Genomic DNA, 22,500 nt, shown 5'->3' on the forward strand with positions numbered 1-22,500 from the left:
TCTCGCACAGGGTCCCCCTTTGGGACTTCGGAACGTCTAGACTTCCCCGTATTCCTTGTCCAGCCTAACTCGGCAGCGCCCTCGCCCCACACGTCCTCACGGGATCTTGTCCAGGTCCATCTCAAAGGGTTTTGCTCGTCCTCCCCTTTGGGTAATCTTAAATTGGGACCCTAGGGGTTTTTCGGGCAGGGCGCCCTCAGCGGCATCTCGGGGCAGCTGATACCTGTGTTTTAAAGAAGCCCCCTGGAGTTGACAGGATCTGCGGGGGTCCGTTCCCAGGCGTCGCCCTCACCAAACACTTTGGGGGGACTAGTAACTTGCTGGCAATTTTCCGGGGCCACAGGCCCATGGCGACCTCCGGTACGTCCTTCTAAAAGCTCCTAAAGGGCACCGGATCTGCGCAGGGGCCCCCTTCGGTGCCAGTCGGTCCCCACTGCAAAAAATAGTCAAGGAACCAGTAAAACACGTAAGGGGCCCAAATTTGGAGAAAAAGAAAAAGGGAACAGAGAAGAGGGGGTGTTAAGTGCCCCCTAGCCGGTAAATTTAAAAAAATTGTGATTTTTAATGTTGGTTTTTTAAATTTTTTTTGTTTTTTTTTTTTTTTTTGGGGTTTTTTTTTCACAAAAATAAAAAAGAAAATAAGAGAGGGGGCGTTAGTAGCGAAACCAAGGGGCCTGGGTTTTAATACCAAACCCTCTTTTGATAGTTGAGAGTAGATGGGAAAACAACGGGGAAACCCCAAAGGGTTTTTCCTGAACACTGTCGTCACACAGAGAAGAAAAAAATGCAACTTGTGCTCAGTACGATATCACCGACTGACAAATTGGGGGGCTAAAGAGAACATCAAAAAATCTTTACGCCGGCACTAAGACAGCAACCCAAACCCTTTTAATAAAAAGGTTTCAGTGTTTTTGCCCCTGCATGGAGAGTGAGGTGTGTGTGTGTGTGATGCGTGTGTGAGTGACAGCAGCGTAAGAGAGGGAAAGGGGGGGACCTCACACAGAGAATGAATAAAAACCGAATTTTAACTTCACTATAAAAAAAACTGAAGTAAATTGCAATGCTAGCTATATAAAATTGTTGCAACTACCACTTTGAATTAAAACATTTAATGATATGGACAGAATATACCATGAAAAAAGGGTGACAAAAAAAACATTGCAAGTTTTTAAAAAGCAAATCTTCTCGAGGTCAAAAATCTGAACTCCCGGGGAATGTCTAGCTTGCAGTTAGACTTAATCGAGGGGGGGGCCCGATCCCCAAAAATGTTTTATTTTGATAAAAGGACTCGACCCGGGAAAATCTAAAAAAACCCTGCTTTTTTCTGCTTATCTATGATGGCCCTCGCAAAATTCCTAAGGGTACAAATTATCACAAACGCAAAATCGCCGGGATAAACCCAAAAAAATGAAAGCGATTCAAGAGGGTGAAAAGTGTGATTAATAAGCGAATAATGTTCTAGCTTAAACCCCAGTCCTACATAATTTAAAGGATGTAACCAAGGGTCACACCCCACTCAAAAAATTTCTGATCGAACGTAAATTTCGAAGTCGAGTGCAGATTATTTTGGGTTTTCGCAACCCCCGGGGAAAAATTTGGGGAAACTGGCACTAGATATGGGGGAAGACTACGCTATAATTTAAATAAGAAAACTTTATGAAAATTTCGTTACAAGCTTGTTTTTAGGTCGATAGAAAAGTCACCAAAAAAATGAAAAATGTAAAGTTAATCCCCAAAGGGATCAACAAAACAACAAACCAAAAATTTCAGGGGAACAACGGTATTTTTGCCCTTCCCCCATGAACCCACCAGGGAAAAAAGAAAGCAAGGGAGGGGCAAGACGGGGAAAAAACCTTTTCCCCTCCCCAAATGACCGCAAAGGGAAAAAAAAGGGACGGTAGATCGGGGCGAGGGAGGGAAGAGTAAAAAAAAAGATATTTGTGAAAGATAAAATCACAACCCTAAATTCGTTTTCAGATGAAACAAAATAAATCTCTAAAAACGGATATTAATTAATTTCTTAAAATAACGAACGTATTATGTTTTTAACCCTATCGATCACACGGAAAGCGATCTGAGGGGCCCAAAAGATTAGTGTGAGAACGTGCCATTTGCTGTCATTAGCAACAAAAAACAACAACGGCTTAACACATGTATGGACGAAGAAAGAAAGGAAAAGAAATAATAGAAAGGGGCCCCAAATGTGTAGTTACATCGTTTTTTTTTCTTAGACATGTCTTCTAGCGGTTGAGCAGATTTTCTTCCTTTCTTCGTACTGCGAGCCGGAAGGACGCAGCATCACCACTGCTACCAGACATAATGGGTCATACGTACTCTAGTACAGTGGCTGACAGGGACTCAAAACACACGTAAGGGGAGTGAACGACGACGCTACGATTTGTCTAAGGGTAAAAGCGCAGTCACATGTCGGGTCAGCCCGCCCGGAGGGAAGAGAGGCTAAGCCGACCTTACCGTGTCGGCCGCTTGACTCCCTGGTCAAGCGAGGTGAGATATAATTGTCATCTCGCCCTCACTGAGTGAATGGTTATATTTGGGACTTTTGGATCCATGTGGAAAACAGCCACGTGGTCCACTGGTAACAGAAATAGACTTCTGCATATGTTATACACACACACACACACACAGATATATAAATATATATAGTATATATATATATATATATATATATATATATAATATATATATATCACGGCAGCCGACACCAGTTGACAGTCTCTGAGGAACTTGGCGCCTCTTTGAGGTGTCGAACCAGGAAGTAAGGTAGGGTCTCCTAAGCGGCTGGTGGGTGTAGATAACATATGTATGTATGGGCTATAGATAACATAAAGAGGCAAAGGGCCAGACCAATGACAAGATGACGTGACGAAATAACGAATTTGGGAGCCAAGAATGAAGCAAAAGAAACAGAAAAGAAAGGGTGGAAAAGATTGGGAGAGGCCTACGTCCTGCAGTGGATTGATTCAGGCTGATGATGATATATGTATACATATATTTATATATGCATACTCACCACCCACATCACACACACACACACACCACCAACACCACACAACACACACAACACACACACCCATATATATATATATATATAATATAATATATATATATATTAATATATATATATATATATATATATTCATAATATATATACATGCTTACTCATGTCACACACACACACACACACACCCCAAGCAAGAGTTGAAAAGTGTTGTGCAAGGACACAGTCTTGTCTCACTCCTGAATTAACAGTGAAGTAATTCGACAGGGCCCCCACCACACTTTACAGCACTTTTATTTCTGGTATATAGGCTTGCTATTAGGCCAATAATCTGTCAGAATTACCCCGTGTCTTAGGATCTCCCATAGTGATTCTCGATGCACAGAGTCAAATGCCTTTTTGAGGTCGATGTAAGCTGCAAGCAATCCACAGCTGAACTCACGACGGCGTTCCAAAATTACTCTAAGTGCTAGGATACATTCTGTGCCAGGAGTGAATCCAGACTGCTCCAGTCTCTGGTGCCATAGATTCACCCCCAGCCTTTAGCAGTTCAGCAGGGATATCACATATGCCTTTGGCTTTCCACTCTTCATTTTGAAATTGCCATCCTAACCTCAGTTAGGGTAAGAGATTCCTCACTGAAGAGAAGATCCAGTACAGGTATTGTGATACCACTTGCATCCAAGCTAATTGCTGGAGGGACTACCTGGTACAGTTGCTCAAATACTCTGCCCAACATTCATGAACCCCAACATGATTTAAGATGATCTGTCCATCCGCTGGGCAGACTACAGTCATCTGCAGTTTTCTCAGGCCCTATGCCCGAGCACTATGCACCAAAGAACAGCACAAGTCCTGACTGTCATTCAGCCGAGCCATGTGACACACTTCAGTGGCCTTCAATATGAATTCTGCCTTGCCATTAGGTGTACACTAATGACTCCTGTGCTGCTTCGAGTGTTTCACACTTGAAGGACACCCACAGAGCAACTGGTCTGTAGGTTTTCGTTCATAAATTGATCGAGCTGCCCGGGAAACCCTTAGGCAACTCCTCCCCCCTTGTACAAGTGAACACCCTAGATGGCCCGGGAGAGTTTAGGGTAACACTAAAAACATATGTCAGTGCCAATATGCAAAGCCCCCATACAACCAAACTACCCCTGACCCATTGTAATGGGTTTACCCCATTTATCTGGTGGAGGGTGGTCGCTGTGTCCTTTTGGGCTTGCAGTCAAACGAAAAAACCTCAGAGAAAAACCCCTGACAGCTCCCAAAAATGTCCCAGAAAACCAGTAAAAAATACCTTTTTTTATTTTTTTTCCCCTTTTCTTCTCCCATAAAATGGTTAACCTTTTGGTTTTTGTTGGGTAAAAATGTGAAGCAAATGTCCATGCTCCCCACTATTTTTTTGACCTCATATCCATTACCGTGGGGGACCATGGTAGTGGTCAACAAACATGAATATCATTCATTAGTTAAGTAGGTATTATTTCTGATTTTGTTATTTCAACCTGCAACAAATTTAACGCATTCAAGATCTTATCACGAAATCTTTTAACTTTACTTTTTCCCTCCCCTCGCCCCACCTGACCCACTTTCCCTTCCGGTCTGAGATGTGGAAAGGGGTCAAAGATGACTCTTTTTTTCCGAAATTTTGGTTGTTGTTTTTTTTTTCACCTTGGGGATTAAAGTAGCATCGTTTTCATTGCTCATTATACATGTTCTTCGGGACTAAAAGAGCTTGTAATAGATTTTATATAAAAGTATTAATTTTTAAATAGCCTAGATCTCCCCCCCTATCATGTGCACAGGATTTCCCCATATTTAGGGATAAATCGCCCAATAAATCTCAGCTCCGAGTTTGACAGTAGTACAGGGAAAACCGTTTATTAATTTAGGGAATTTTCAGTCGGTGTGACCCGCATTACATTTGTTAATTAATTTGCTAGAGTTTTTAAACTAGATCATTTTTCCTTTCAATACCCCTTCTACCCTCTTTAAGTCGTTGCATTATTTGGGTAACCCCAAGGTTAGTGTATTCTGATAAATTAGTTACCCTAGGAAAGTCACGACGCCCCCAAGATACGCAGAAAGACCAGCAGTTCAGATTTTTGACCCCAAGAAAATTTGTTGCAAAAAAGCTTGAAAATATTTTTTCACGTCCCCATTCATTAATGCGTAATTCTGGCATTCTTTATATTTTAAAATTCAATGGGTAGTTGAAATAATTTTATATAGCTAGCATTGTTTAAATTTATCTCATTTTTGTGACAGGAACTTATTTTTGTGTTTGTGTTCCCTTCTCTGTGTGAGATCACTCCACTTTCACTTTATTCACGCTCGCTGTTGTTCACACACCCCCACACACACACCCGCACCCACACACTTCTCACTCACTACCCAGTAAAAAAATGACACTAAAACCTTTTTCATTAATAAGTGTGTTGCTGTGGTAAGTTGCCGGCGTAAAGATCTATGATGTATGATGTCATCGGATGAGTGACTCGAAAATGATTTACAAATTACTTTATTTTTCTCTGTGGAAGACAACGGGTTTAAAGTAAATATTTGTGGATTGCCGTTGCGTTTCCCTTATCTACTCTTTATCATCCGGACAGTGTGGATCACTACTGACGCTCCCTCTCCTATTTTTTTTCTTTATCTTGTCAGTAAAACACAAAACGAAAAAAAGACGAAAAAAAAATTTTAAAAGAACATTAAAAAAACCCCAAATTTGTATAAATAACCCTATGGTACTTAAACCCCCTCTTCTCTGTTGCCATCATACAATATACCTACCCCTGCAGCCCTTGTAAAAGGGTTCTGGCCCTTATCCCCAAAAACATCTCATAAACAGCTTGATCCAGCGGTATCATACTGAAGTCGCCCAGAACGATGCGAATGTCTCCCCTGGGGACGTTTTTCTTCCACGGGTGTGAGTTTGGCATAGAAGCTTCTTCACTTGAGTTTGCAAAAATTGGGGAAAAGGGATACACATCAGTGAGAGCACGAACCAAATCATGCTTAGTCTCAATGCCAAAAAACACTTATCAATTGGGTTACCTCAAAAAAAAAGGTTTGAAGTGGGGCTGGGATGGCTAGGGTATTCTCTGGAGGTAAAAAACCTAGTAGGTTTCCCCCCCATACTGATCGGTCTTGACAGCTTCTCACCCTGAGGGGCCCCCACCTAAAACCCCACCCCACTTCAATTCCCCGATAGCAGGGTAACCACAAACCTGCCGAAAGGTTTTGTAGTTCCAAGCACCACCCTATAGCTCCCCTGAGGTTGACTCGGGGGGTCGCCCCCGGGTAACGCCCCCTGCCACCCCACCAACGCTCCCCAAAATTGGGGTCGGCAGGCTTTGGGGTTCTTTTGGGCTTTGCCCCACAAGTCTAATATGGATGGTGCCTGCGGACAGGCGGACAATTATATATTTTAAATTAATATATATATATTAATATATTATATTATATATATATATTTTATATATATAAAAATATATTTTTTACATATATATAATTAAAATTATAAATAATTATATATTGTATCATATATATATAATATTATATAATAATATATATATATATATATATATAAAGAATATATAGAACACACACACAAAACACCCCCAAACACACCCACCCAATTATATATATATAATAATTATTTATAATATATATTATATATATATATATATAAAATTTACATATATATCATATATATACATTTGTGGTGTATGTGTCCGTGTTATATTATTTATATACAATACAACTCAATATTATATATAATATATATATAAAATTATTATTATATTTTAAAATTAAAATTTTTAAAAATATTCTTAAAATATATATTATCTATATCTATATATATACTTTATATAGTTTAAATATGTGGTATATGAAAATAAATGATATGTATATATATACTAAGGCCGCGGGGGCCAAAGGGTTTAGGTATCAGATAAGACTCCCACCGGCAATCTGATTTCGGGGTTCGATCACCGGCCCGGCCGTTGTTCCCTTTTGGGAAAGGGAATTTCCCCCTCGTTTGCCTCCCTCCCTGGGGGCCCAAGCCGCCCAAGCCCTGCGGGCCCCAAGTCCGGGATAAATAGAGAGAATGATTCCCAAAAAAAAAGGTAACCCCGGCACTCCCCGGGGAAAAGGGAATGGGCCCCTACCACGTACTCACCCCAAGAGCTCACAAATGAAAAAAAAAACAAAAAAAACTAAGTATCATGCTGTGCCACGGCGGTCAGACATGAACCTACCGTTAAAAAAGATATATATACTATCATACTTGTATTATGATATTTATTTATTGTATATACACATGAAGTTTGTATGTCATAGTTGTATGATTGAAATTTTTAAAAATCTAATATTTATATATACTTAGTTGTAATATAAATATCTGTATTTACATATAACTATTATTATAAATATTATTAGTATACTTTTAATGTCTACTAATATAGTTTTTTTGTTTTTTGTTTTTGTATATATTTATATATATATTTTATATATAATATAAAATATTATATTTATTATAACCCATCATCATCATTGGGGGGTTAACGCCAGCGGGGGCGTATACTACATCCCCCTTTGTTTTCACCACGGGGTCCCTCGTGGCAGGGTCCAGGCATCTTCACGACAGGTTTGTAATCTTCCCAAGCCGCAACTTCCAGGTCGTCCCCTAGGCCTCCCCACCCCCGGATTGTCGCAAAAGAGACAAACCCGGTGGCGGGTACCTGTGGGAAAGACCCGGTGGTCATATAGCCAAATGTGGGGTGGTGTTACCAAAATATATATATATATATATATATATAAAATATATATATATATATATAATTTTATATTACATATAAAATATACAACTTTCAAATGTTATATAACAAAAATTTACATATATTATTAAAAATTAATTATAATATATTTATATATTATTTTGTGTGTGTGTGTGTGTGGTGTGTGTGTGTGTGGTGTGTGTTGTGTGTGTGCGTGTGTGTGTGTGGTTTGGGTGTGTGTGTGTTGTGGTGTAGTGTGGGTTGTGTGTGAGTGTGTGTGTGTGTCTATGTGTGGTGTGTATTTTTTTTTACATATAAAATTAAAATATCCACGTGTCCTAAAAAATAAAAAAAATGATCCAACAAAAATTTTCCAATAATTCACCCTCTCTCAAAAGCTAAAAATAAATCGTTCTGTGTATGTGTGTGGTAATATGTTTATAATAATATATATAATTTTATTAAATATATAATATATATATATATTTATGTATATTATAATTTTATATTAATATTTATATTAATTATATATTATATTTTTAAAATATATATATATATTAATAATAAAATTTATATATAATATTTAATTATAATATATATAAAAATATATATATTATTTATTTTTAAATATTTTTGTGGTGTGTGTGGTGTGTGTGTTGTTGTTGTTTGTGGTGTTGGCTTTGTGTGTGTGTGTGTCGTGTGTGTGTGTGTGTGGTGTGGTGTGTGAGAGTGTTTGTGTGTGAAAATAAATAAATAAATCACACACACACAACACACAAAACACACACACCACACACCACTATAAAATTTTAATATATATATATTATATATATATAATATTAAAATATATATATATGTTATATATATATATCATATATTAACATAAAAATATATAAAAAAATATTATATATATATATTATATATAATATAAATTTATATATATATATATATATACATATATTAACACCCACATACCAGAACGTTCTATTTGTTTAGTTGTGAGAGAGGGCAATTTTCATATATTATTTATATATATATAATATATAATTTATAATATTTTAATATATATATATATATTACAACACATATATTTGGGGAAATTATATACATATTATATTTATATATATTATATATATATTAATATATATATTATTAACATATGTTTTTTAATTATATATATTTTATATTATATATTTTATATTATATTGTATTTTATCAAATATATATAATAATATATTTTGTTTTATATATTTTAAATAATAATATTATTTTGTGGGGTGTGTGTTGTGGTGTGTGTGTGTGTGTGTGGTGTGTGGGGGTTGAATTATATATAAATTATATATATTTATCTTTGTTTAATTTTTATATATATATATATATATATATATATTATATACATTAAATTTTTAAAACCCATATAGGATAATTATATAAATTTTTAAATTAATATATTATCAAAAATATAATCTATATATTAATATAATATATATTTAATTTTTATATAAATATATTTTAATAAAATTTATAATTTATTTTTATTACTATGTATTTTTAACACTATATTATTTTGTATCTATTATACTTAATATATTTTTTATTTATTTTATTTTAAAAATTTATTTATAAAATAAATTTTCAGCCATCTCCAAAATAAAAAAATGATCGTTTCGTGATGTTGTGTGTGTATATTTTTGGGTTGATTAATATTATATATAATATATATTAATTATATTATTATATAAAATTTTATTATATATAAAAGGGTGCCCCTTTGCCCCCTTGCCGGGGTTGGGGTGAAACTGTCGGCAGCAAGGCGTGGATACTGGTAAAACATTTTGGGTTCTACGATTACTGGTTTCACCAAAAAATTTGTCTGGGTATTACGTGTAACTGTGAGTATTTCCTCCTATTAGTTGGAGACTGCGAATTAAGAGGGCCGGGGATTCCACTCAACTTTTCTTTTCTCCTAAAAAACCTCTACACCAATGATTAAATACAGAAAAATTCATACCACTCGCACGTCCGGGGTTTAAAGGGCGCGTTATTCAGTGGCAACCGGGTGACAATGTAAATATGCATCGGGGAAGACAAAAAAGATAAAAAAAACATGTCCTTTAAAGAAACACATTAAAAATGGGAACGTGGAACGTAAGGAAAATAAAAGAGATGGGAAAAATTTACATACTGTCTGTAACAAAATGGATAGATCAACATTAAAATCAGGAATAAGTGAGCCCAAATTGGGAAAAGTAAGGGAAAATTTAAAACTAAAAAAAACAAGCAGTTTTTTTTTTTTGGGAAAAGAAAAAGGAAATTATAGCACGGAGTTGCTATGACTCTACAAAAAAACTGCAAAGCACTTATTGGGTACAGCCCAAAAAATGACGCTTTTAAAAGTCAGAATACAACAAAACCCATAAATTATTTTATACAATTTACGCACCAACCGCAAGCAATGTAAAGAAATGGAAAATTTTTATAACCTCCCAAGAAACTTTAGCCCAAAATCCCAAAACAGAGATTTTAAAAGTAATCATGGGAGCCTCAAGCCAAAGTGGGCAAAAATGACCCAAAAAATGACACCTGTGGAAAATTGGGGCCTTTGGGAATAAAAGAAAGAGGTGAAGATTTTTGAATTCGTAGTCCAAATAATCTAGTTATAGCAATACATTTGTTCCAATACCACCCAAAACCTTGTACCGGGGGTTTTTCACCAGAAAAAAAAACACAAAACCCCCCTACTACATTGTGCTGAACCAATTGGGAAAAAAAGTTGCAAAAAAAATCCCAAGAAAAGACCTGGTCCGACTGCAACAGTGACCCCAAACTCCCAAAACTATCGTTTTCAAAAAAGACTAAAAAAGATGGAGCGCCCAAAAACCCCACCCTAAAGCTCGACTACAAAACTCTTGAAAAAATTTACAGAATAGAGTGTCAAAAAAATTTTGAAGTACTAATCAATGTAAGATGAAAAACACCAATGAGTTGGGGGAAAAGAAAAGAACTCTTCTGAGCGCTGCTTAAGAAACTAGGGCCAAAAAAAAAAGAAAATTTTCCCCTGGAATTGAAAAAAAACTAAGTGAAAATTTAAACAAGAAATGCCCAAAAACAAAAAGGGGATCAAAACCCGTTGAAGAAAATTTTCAAAAACAAAATACAAAAATTTAAAAATTATTTCGACGAGATAAAGGGAAAAATATTTAAATGAACATTGCCAAGAATTTAAAAATGTTCTATCAAAAAAGACAACTAAAGAACTCTACCAAGGGGTACGAAAAATCCACGAAATTTAAACCTAAAAAGGCACTATCAAAACTGAAGATGGACTTGTTTTTTGTGATGGAAAAAAATCAAAGATAGATGGAATCATGTTTTTTCCCCAACCAACAAAAAGAATAAAGATCTAACAACAAAAATTAATTGACTCAAAGAAGGGAAGATGAACCACCGCCACTCCCAGACGAAGTTTTAAAAAACCTAAAGGAAATTAAAAAATAACAAGAGCCCGGGAAAAGAGAAATAAAATGGAACAAAAAGGGTGTGCGGGCTGTTGAATATTCTTCTACAACTTGTCAAAAAAAAAGAAGAAAAAATGGGCCCAAAAACTGGGTAAAAAAGCTTTGTCCCCTACCTAAACGGTGACCATTCCAAAGCAAAAAACGGACAATTTCATTTAAAAAGTCACAGTCAAAATTTTGTTGAAAAATTTTTGTGAAAGAATAAATACAGTTATGAATAGAAATTGCAGACGAAAAAAGAGGTTTTCGCCCCGGAAAAGGTCCAGAACTAATTCTAAATCTGAAAATGATCATAAGAAAAAAAGAGAAAAACGAAAGGCCTATACCTGTGTTTACGATTTCTTAAAAACTTTTGAACTGTTGATCACAAAATTCTCTGGAAAACATGACGATTGAATTTTTTCCCAAAACATCATCCAAAATAAAAAGCCATTTTTCCAACACAAGCAAAATGTAAGAACACTTATGGTTAACAGAATGGGTTGAATCAAACAAGGAGTGCGCGGTTTTCATTCTTCTCCCCACCCTTTAACTATATTCTGAAACAAATTTTGAGAGGGGCTCTGGAGAATTTTGAAGGAACTGTAGATGTTTTGGGGGTATAAAAATCAAAATTAAAAGGGACGCCCATTATAAGTTTTTTATTGCCACAGTATCACTGAACTAAAACAGCTATAGATAAATTTAGAGAAGCAAGCGAAAGGCTGGTTTTTTTCTTAATGCCCAAAAAAAACTAAAATCATGAAGATTCAAAGATAACCGGCAATGAAAAAAGATAAAAAGTTTTTCAAACAATGGGGGTTGTGGAAAAAGTGAAAAAGTTTTATTACTTTGGGGCGTTTTAACTAAAAATATGATGATTTTCCCCAAAATAAAGAAGAATTAAACCCTTTCCAAAAAAGCCCCAGTTGGGCTCAAAAAAATCTGGAAAAAACCCAAGCATTACCTTACGGGGCAAAGCGAGGGTTTTTGAACTCATTAGTTTTTTCCCCCTTTCATCATATGGTTTTTGAGGTTTTGGGGCTGAAATAGATAGAAAGAAAAAAATCAAGTTTTTTAAAAGTGGGTTACAGACGGACTACTATTAAAAGGACAGAGAAGAAAAAAGAAAAGAATGCAGAAAAATAAAATTTTAAAGACCCCTGTTGGCTCTTTAACAGGAGGAAATTAAAATTTTTGTTGTAATGAGAAAATAAAAGTATTGAGAAAAACTTACTGACAGGGGTGGTGATAGGAAACAGAGGGAAAAGAAAACCGAAACAAAACTGAGCGACAAAAATCAAAGTATTTGCGGGTTGTCGATGGTACAATTGGGAAAAAAAAAACACAAGATCGAGTTTTAGGGCAAAAAAGGGGGGGAGAGGGGCCAGGCTGCTCCAACATAGCATCCGTTTTGATGATATATAAATAACTAAAGAACAAACACACCAACACAAAATGTCGAAATATAATTAAAACTTTGAGTAGATCCTAACTGGCACTGTACGTCAAATGTAAAAGTATTTAAAAGTGGTAATCAGATCGTTTACAGTCACTTCAGTTTTCCCCCCAAAAAATTTGTACAAAGGGTTTTTCTTTTGAAATAATTTATAGGGTTTCAATGTACTAAAATAAGACGTGAAAACACTCTACACCCTCAGTTTTTGGAAAGGGGCAAATTTTATGGTTAATAATTTTACTTTACATTGCTTGATCCAAATGATCATGCCGATGTTGCCAAAAAACTGCTAGATTTCAAAAAGCCCTCAAATTGCTTAGATAATTGTTTTTATAAAATAATAAAAAGGGGTTATACCAATCCTAAACAATATATAAAATTTTGGGTTCTGTGTAATAAAAAAAAATATAATTTTATATACATATTTTTCTTTTAAAGGGAGGTTCTGTCTGACCGCCCTGGGCAAGCTGATCTTATTTTAGTTTTTTGTTGTGATGCTCTTTGGGGGAGCGTGGGGGGTCCCCCCTTCCTTTTTCCACGGAGGTGCCGGTGTTCCTTTTTTTTTTTTTTTTTTTTTTTTTTTTTTTTTTTTTTTTTTAGGTAATAATTACTCTATTTTTTCCGGGCTTGGGACCAGCACTGACCCGGGCTGGCTTTGCCACCCGTTGGGTAGGGAGGCAAACGGGTGAAGTTCATTGCCCAAGGAACAAAGCGCCCGGGCCGGGGACTCGAAAACCTCGAACTCAGATTGCCGTCGTGACTTCTTGAGTCCGCGCTTAACCATTCGGCCACCGCGGCCTTGACGATCATGGGCTTCCATGATTTTCTTGGCAATTTAGAGCGGTGGGTTGCCATTGCCTTCCGCCCGGTGTTTTTTTTTTTTTTTTTATTGAGTCACCATCTCTATTTACCCGGCACTGACTTGGGCTGGCTTATCACCAAGCGGCTAGGCAGGCAATCGAGGTGAAGTTCCTTGACCAAGGAACAATGCGCCGGCCGGTGACTCGAACCCCGAACTCAAATTGCCGTCGTGACAGTCTTGAGTCCGACGCTCTAACCATTCGGCCACCGCGGCCCCATATTATATATATATATATATATATATATATATATATATATATAAATATATATATATATGCCCAAGTAATGAAAGTAGACTTTTCGGTTCTGACTTTGTTAAATATAAAAAATATGAAAAAATATATTACCACACATACTGTTAGCACTTGCTATACAGAGAGCTCCTACACAACGACAGAGTAAGGCGGCCCTAAGGCCTTATTTCCGCTGACAAAAACGGTCTTCCGACACTAGAAACTGCCGCAGATTTCATTCGCGACACTTCCCCGGGCCGGTCGCAACAGCAACTTGCCAATGTTCCTACACTATTGCCAAAGGCTCGACTCCAACCCTATTCAAGCGGCCCATACACGATCAATTATATTGCGCAATTTCATTGTCAATACTCTGAATTGACAATTAAATTTTATTGCGCCAGTCTATTTATTTGCACAATTAATTGACCGTCTGTGGTGACCGTCAATTAAATTGTGCAACAAAATCATTTGTCTTTTAGATTTGGTACCGTCAACATGTCTGACACAGAAGACAGGACATTCCAATTGGAGTGCATCGAAGTTTATAAAAGTTTACCAGCCCTATGGAAAGTAAAAAGTGATGAATACAGCAACAGACAAAAGAAAGATGCAGCTTACGCTGTGTTGGTTGAAAAAATCCAGGAAAAGTACCCAAACTACACAAGAGAAGGTGTAACAAAAATGGAAGTAACTATCGCAAAGAATTGAAAAAAGTGCAGGAGTCGGAAAAATCTGGCGCAGGGGCGGACCAGGTGTATATATAAGTCTTTAAGATCACTTGGCTCATTATGGCTCAGTTCACGTAGTGATTTGGTGTGTCCAAACGTTGAACGCTGCAGAAACCATTCTTTTGACCATTTTGCACGTTTCCGACCCAGCAATCGGCCACGGCGATTGCTGGGTCAAAATCTTCCATCCTTTCTCAGCGGATTGCAAGACCAAACTGAGCCTGGTTTGCGTAATTAAAGTGTCAATTATATTGACCTGTATGTGGGCAACTTTAAATTGTCAATTATATTGTGCAACCAGACTTGTGCAATATAATTGATCGTGTATGGGCCGCTTAATTAATTGACGAATCTGATTTTATTTTTGAATTCTATTAAATTATCAACCACTGTTTTACTGATATTAAAATAGGAAATAGAAGTGTATACAAGTTCTTCGTTATAAACATCTTAAAATTACAACTAAAATTATTTAGAACTACCGAAATCAGTTGAAAATGCGCGGGCTCATAGCGCCTCCCATCATACTATTTCCTTCGTCTATCGACATCGGTTTCAGACGCCACACTCCATTAAATATTTTGAATGTGTTACATTTTGTTAATTGGTATTAATTACATTTAAAAGGGTACATGGGTTTATGCCTTCATATTTAATTATACGTACACAAAGAAGTAAAATGATTATGTAGAACATAATATAATTTTCCGTAATACTCTTTTGACCATTCAAACACATTCTATAAACAAAACATGACTGTCTGAGATATTTCCCGTATCTCTTTCGTCATGGAACACTCTTGGACGCCGAATATGTCCAAGGCTAAAGTATAATGATATAATAAAACAATAATGACTATTGTTACCTGTGCATGATATTGAAATATATTAATCAAAAGCATAGGCATACGAAAGATAAACCTGAGTTTCGCTCTTTTTGGTCATGGCCTTATTAATATGAAAGGATTTTCATTACGATACCAGTGTAGATTATCAAGACGAATATTTTGTTGCTAGAGCATGTCGATCTAGTGAAATGTTCACATGTTTTCCTGTTTTGCCTAAGTATTGAGAGATATTTCTTATTTAGGATCACATTACGGTCATAGATATAGAATATCATATTATATCACATTGCATATCCCCATAATAAATGGAAATTGAAAAGAAAACATGCATATGTACATAATATATATATATATATATATATATATATATATATATATATTATATATATATATATATATATATATTATATATATGCACACACGACGCATATACATTTAATCTAGTACTAGGTGCAATAATATCCTCATTAGCATCCTCATAGTTGCTGAATAATACTTCATACAGTGCAGTATCAAATTTGAGCGTCCCATTGTCTTTCATTTTCAAAGCAAGCATCCGCACGCTCATCAGTGAGGTGTATATATGACTCCGCCCCGTAAATAGGGGCGGAGTCATAGGAAGTATAGCACAACAGTTTTTGACGGCGGAAATAAGGCCTCTAAATATCACGTATTTCCAACGATTATTAGGCTATTTACGTAGTGTTTTACGAATGCACTTAATTTTCTTACATTATTGCCAACTGATATATTGTTGACAAATGAAAAAATAGCTCTTCTGTGAAATTAACACTATTGGGCTGATGTTTGGGGTGGGGGGGGGGGGGTCGTAGTGAGACTAAACCTCGAGGACGGCGTAAACAAACAAAAGAGCTCATCTGTTGTATTTGATCTTATTTCGGACTCTGTATTAATTCTTTCTGCAAAGATGTCGAAAGTAAGTGCGCGCACATATTGCCAGTGTTTAATATTTCGTTATAAAATAAGGGAAATAATAAATGGTAAGCAGATAGATATTATTTTCTTTGATAAAGTAAACTTGTAGACTATACAAGTTTTTTGAAAATGGACATAATTTATACAGTTTTCAAACTACTTTCTGGATTGAATTGCACATATGAGGAAAGCTATCTCGGTGAAAGTATGGTGTTAGAAGTTTTCTAGAATAGGTCTGCATCTTGAAAATCCATCGAATTTAGTGTCGGAGAACACCTACCGATGTCTTCCATCCAAATATAGCAGTACTAGTTGTCAAGACTAATAGATAAGAACAGTACGAACGGCCTAAATCTCATATTTGTGAAAGTGACAAAAATGTTTAAATGCTGCATAATTTTTGTCAGTTTCCTAGATATAAGGATAAGTCCGATATGCAAAGCTTAGCCTCGCCTGGGCTATGCCCATGATGGGAGCCCGGCATGTGTCGACCAATGCCGACTGGTTCATGTGCGTCAGCTGGTGCTGACTCAGCTGAACCTAGTCCTTACCCGCTGTGGTGCCCAGCCACAGCACTAACCTCCAGGCGACAGTTGCAACTTCTTGCGCCTGGGCGGGGCGCGAACCGCCGCCCCCTTGGATGAGAGACCATTATACTAGCCCAGAGGCTGTTTCCTAGAGTTGGTCTGCATCCTATAAGGCTGTGGCTCTGTTTACAGTATCGTAATGGGATATCTATTGACTATTTTTCCAGGAGTTCTTGTCACTCATGCATAGTGTGAAATTCTCTAACTCTCTGGTAATCACAGTACCAAATCAGTCACTATATTGTCTAAAGAACGCTCCACATATTCACAGCAGGAGAGAGCATCAGACAAACTTGGCATCGGGCACTCTTGCATGTAAGAGTGCCCGATACTAAACTTCTAGATACTAAATGAAGGATGAAAAAAATTCAGTGACATCCTTCATTTAGTATATAGAAGTATTATCTATGATTTTTTTTTTTTTTTTAATTCTTTTTATTAGTTTCAATATTTGAGTTTGAATTTTAAAGAAAATAAAAGTCTTTCAATTTTGTTTTAAAAATATACAAAAACTTAAAATTCAATCGTACCTAAATAGTGTAACTTTTTGTACTCTAAAAAATTTTAACATAAATTAAATTCTAAAGTTTTAAAAAATTTAAAAGAAAAACCCCCCAAAAAATAGGGAACATTTTTGCTAAATTTGTTAAAATAATTCATAACTACATGATTGCATGAAATTTTATCATAGAAATTAATTTAAAAATTTTTCACTAGTACACTCCCACCGATTTTTTGTGCATTCTCTCTCTATGACGGGGGGGTAACAAAAGACCATGTCTTTATTTTTTATCTTTTTTCCCTCCATTCCCCCCACATGAAGGGTGTTACCAATTAACCCTGAACTTCTATTTTTCCCCCACCAAAAGTTATCTATAGCTAATTTTAACAGCATAAATTTTAAAAACCCATTTTAAATGCAAACTAAAACATCAAAAAAAGGTTTCTTGGAAACCATCTACCTAAAACTAAAGAGTCGACATTGCCATCTTTAGAACGAAACTTCTTAACACTTTTCCTTTAAGCTTTTTCCTTTTCCACAAATAAACGATACTTAAGGGGAATGTAAACACTTTTTTCGGGCACTCATGGTTTTTACTTTTTCAGATTTGGGGATGTTGTGCTGTAGTATGTGTTTTTTACGTGTGTGTGTATTGTTTCTGCATGGTTGTGGTTTAAAATTTAATAAAATTTTTATAATTTATATATTAAAATATATTTATAAAAATTACATATATATAATAATATTAAAATTAAAACCTTGGTGTGTGGTAGTGTGTTGTGTGTGTGTGTGTTTGTGGTGTTTTGTGTGTGTGTGTGTGTGTGTGTGGTTGTGTGTGTTCTATTGTTCGTCTCTATGTGTGTTGCTGTGTATGTTTCTTGTGTGTGTGGTGTTGGGGGTGCATATTGTTGTTTGGGGGTTGGGGGTTTTCTTTTTATGTGTCATATGTGTGTGGCGCATGTGGTGTGCTTGTGTTGTGTTGTGTGTGTGTGTGGGGTTTTGGGGTGTGTGTGTGTGTGTGTGTGTGTGGTGGCCATGTTGTGTTTCTGTAGTGTGTGTATGCATTTGTGTACATGTTTTGGTTTGGATGTGTTGTTTGTTTTAGCATTTTTGTGATGCTGTTTTTTGTGTGTGTGCATGGGGTTTTTTTTGCGTCTGTGTGTTTGTTGGCTGCATGTTGTTTGTTTGAGCATGCTGTGCTGTGTGTGGTGTTTGTGTTGCGGCATTGTTTTGTGTTTTTTGTGTGGTGCATGTGTTTTGTGTGTGGTTTTTTGTTTTTGTGTGGGTGTGGGGTTTTTTTGGGGGAGCACATTCTGTGTGTTACTTGTAGTGTTGTGTGTTGTTGGTGGTGTTGGTGTGCATTTTTTTTTTGGTTTGTTTGCATAGTGTGTGTGCAGTTGTGTTGTGTGGGGTGTACATGGGTTTGTGTGTGTTGCAGGTTTTTTTGTCTTGTGCAGTTTTTTGTGTGTGTGATGGGTTTTTTGTGCTGGGGTTGTATTGCTGGTTTTTTTATGTCATTGTGTGTGCATTGTGTGTGTGCATGGGGTTTGGGGTTGTGTTGTGTTTGGGGGTGTCTGTTTGTGTGTGTCTGTGTGTTGTCGTGTTGTGTCGTGGTGTGGGGTGGTTGGGTGTGGCTGTGTGTTGTGTGTGGTGGTGTGTGTGTGGTGTGTGGGCTGTGTTGTGGTGTGTGTCTGTGTGTTGTGTGTGCGGGGTGTATTGTTGGCTGTGGTGTGTGTCTCCGAGCATGTGTGTGTGGCTGTGTTGTGTGTGTGTTTTTGTGTGTGGCAGTGAGTGTTTATGTGTAGTTGTCATGGTATGGTTGGGGATATTTACCTTTGTTGCTGTGTGTTTTGTGTTTGGTTCACTTTTTTGTGCATGTTTGTGTGTGTGTGGTGTGTGGTGTGTGTGGTTGGGGTGTGTGTGTGTGTGTGTGTGGGGTGTGGGAAATGTCTGTGCTGTCGTTAGTGCTGCGGGGTGCATGTGTTGTGTGTGTGGTCATGTGTGTTTATTAAAAGTGTGGTGATGTGTTGTGCATGTGTGTGCATGCATGTGTGCGGTGGTGTTTTTTGTGTGTGTGCTTTGTTCAGGTGTGTGTGTGTGTGTGTGTGTGTGTTGTGTGTTGTGTGGGTTTTTTGTTGTGGTGTGTTGTTGCTTGGTTGTGTGGTGTTTGGGGGGTGTGTGTGCTCGTTTTTTGTGTGCACCATGTTGTGTGTGGTGGGGTGCGTGTTTTTGTACATTTGTGTATTGTGTGTGTGTGTGTAAATATATTCCACCCATATTATATAAAAATTTATTTTTTTATATTACATGCATTAAAAATAATATATCTTATATTGTGTGTGTGTTGTGTGTTGCATTTATATATAATTTTTTTAAAAAGATATATATATATAATATTTAAATAATTATATTATATATATTATATATATATGTGTGTTGTGTATTTATTTTAATATTTTTGTATATATAATATATTTTATATATAATATTGTGTATTTAAAAATATAATAAATAATGTGTATATATACTATATAAGGTTTATGTTTTACTATAAAATATATACAACTCAATAAACAAAGTCCTTTAGTAAATCCTAAGCATCGCAGAATCTCATCATCACACCCGCACCCACACGACCCGCACAACCGCACACGCACCCCCCCACCACACACACACACACCCACCCCACAACCCCACACACAACACACACCACACACACCCACACACACACACCCACAAAACCACACTATATACATATACTACATAATATACATACTACATTACATCATACATAAATCTACATATACATCTAAAATTATAATAAAAAATTAATACATTTTAATTAATTTTTATTATAATTTTATATATAAAAATTTTATAATATATATATATATTATATTATAAAAATAATATGTTTTTATTTTGGGTTATATGTAATATATGTTATATATGTTATATTATTATATTTTAATATATATATTTTGTTTTTTTTTTATATTATATTATTATATATTTAGGTGTACTATTTTTACATATACACATGCATAATATAATATTTAAAATTAGTATAGTTATAGAGTTTGATATATAGAAAATTAGATATATGATAAAAAATTTTGAAAAAATATGATTTTTGTGTGTGTTGTGTGTGGTTGTTGTGTGTGTGTGTACATATCATTAAAAAGGGTTGGCTCGGTTGAGCACCGTGGACTTCTCCACCTCCTTCGCCCTCAACCTCTTTGCGCTTTTTTTTTCCATTTGTATCCTCACCCCAAATATTTTTGATTCGTTGCCCCTTTGTTTTTGGGTTTCCCTTTTCCCTCTGTTTCCTACACCACCCTGCAGCAAGTTTTTCTAAACTTTGTGTCAACAGCCGGTCTTTAAAAATTTATTTTTCTCCCGCACTTCATCATTTTTTTTCTTTTCTGTCCAGTTAACCCATTGCTGACGGGTGGCATGTATGCACATGCCATGGTATGGCGGACCATCTGCCGGGGCACGTATGCACATGCCATAGAGCATGCATGGACATGCCATGAGTTTTTTTTTTGTTACAATCACGGCAAAAGATTATTTTTTTGCCAGTTGAAAGTGTGATTAAGTCGGTTTTAAACACTTTCTCATTTTGACCATGTAACAAACAAAAAAATGCAACAAACCGACAATTTCAACTCCATGATGCCGCACACTGCTTATTTTATTCGGACTATAGACCGAATAATGATCAACTATGGAGTCTATATAACAACAAAAATACCCTTCAGTCTCGATTTATCAGGAAGTTTGGCAAGTAGAGACTGTAAAAAATAATGAAAATTGAAAGTACAACATATCTTCGTAGTATTACGAAGAAACGGCATGGGATGCTGGTATTTGGCATGAGTGGTCGCGCATGCTAGGGTGACGACATAAGCCCCTGAAGCGAGGCCCTGGCCTCTATGAATGCTACCCGTCAATTATGGGTTAATACGTAGTATTCATTTGTAACACCACAGTTCAAAACTATTGACAATTTTTCTTGTCTATCTTCTTCAGCACCCAACACTCAGAACCATATGATGCAATTGGGAAAACTAATGAGTTTAATAACCTCAGCTTTGTCCATAAGGTAATGCTTCGTCTTTCCAGATGTTATTGAGACCAACTGTGGTGTTTTTGGCAATAGCAATTCTTCTTTTTATTTCCGGTGAATCATCATATGTGTTAGTAAAAACAGCTCCAAGATAAGTGAACTCTCACATTTTCCACAACCACTCCATTGATTGTAACATGTTCATCATCGTTCATTACATATATACATATATACATACATACATACAACACAAGAATCCTTTAGTGAATGCCTGAAAGCATCGCAGAATCATCACAGATCTTAGTTTTCTTGGCATTAAGAAATAAACCAGCCTTTTTGCTTGCTTGTCTAACTTTATCTAGTAGTTGTTGTAGTTCAATGATACTGCTGGCAATTAAAACTATCTCATCGGCGTATCTTAGATTTGATATTTTGTATCGTCCAACATGTACATTCCTTCAAAATTCTTTACAGTACCTCTCATAATTGCTTCAGAATATATATTAGTGGTATACCACACACATACATATATACTTCAAAACTCCTTGTCACTCCAGTGACTACTCTAGGTGTTTCATTTTGACAGACTGAGGGAGGGGGAGTGCATCCGGAGGTTTGCCATGGTAGTCTCTGACTGGTTCACAGAAGTTGATAATCTGACCGACCTAGTTGCTCTGTGGGAGATCTTTAAACGTGAAACACTTGATACAGCACAGGAGACCATTGGCGAATGCCTGAGGGCAAGGCAGAATTTCATCTCATTAGATACAATGGAGGCCACAGAAGCATATCAAATGGCACAGCTGAATGGTAATCAGGACTTGGTGTACAGAGCACTGCTGAGAAGGGATAGAAACAGTTCATCAGAACTTGCTGAGGAAGTTGAAAGCCATTTCTTAGTAAATGACCTTCATCCTGCCTAAGTCTACATCTAAGCCCTCCTCACAGATGACCGCAGTCTGCTCT

Source organism: Penaeus monodon, chromosome 4 (genome assembly GCF_015228065.2).
Source record: "Penaeus monodon isolate SGIC_2016 chromosome 4, NSTDA_Pmon_1, whole genome shotgun sequence".
Lineage (NCBI taxonomy): Eukaryota > Metazoa > Arthropoda > Malacostraca > Decapoda > Penaeidae > Penaeus > Penaeus monodon.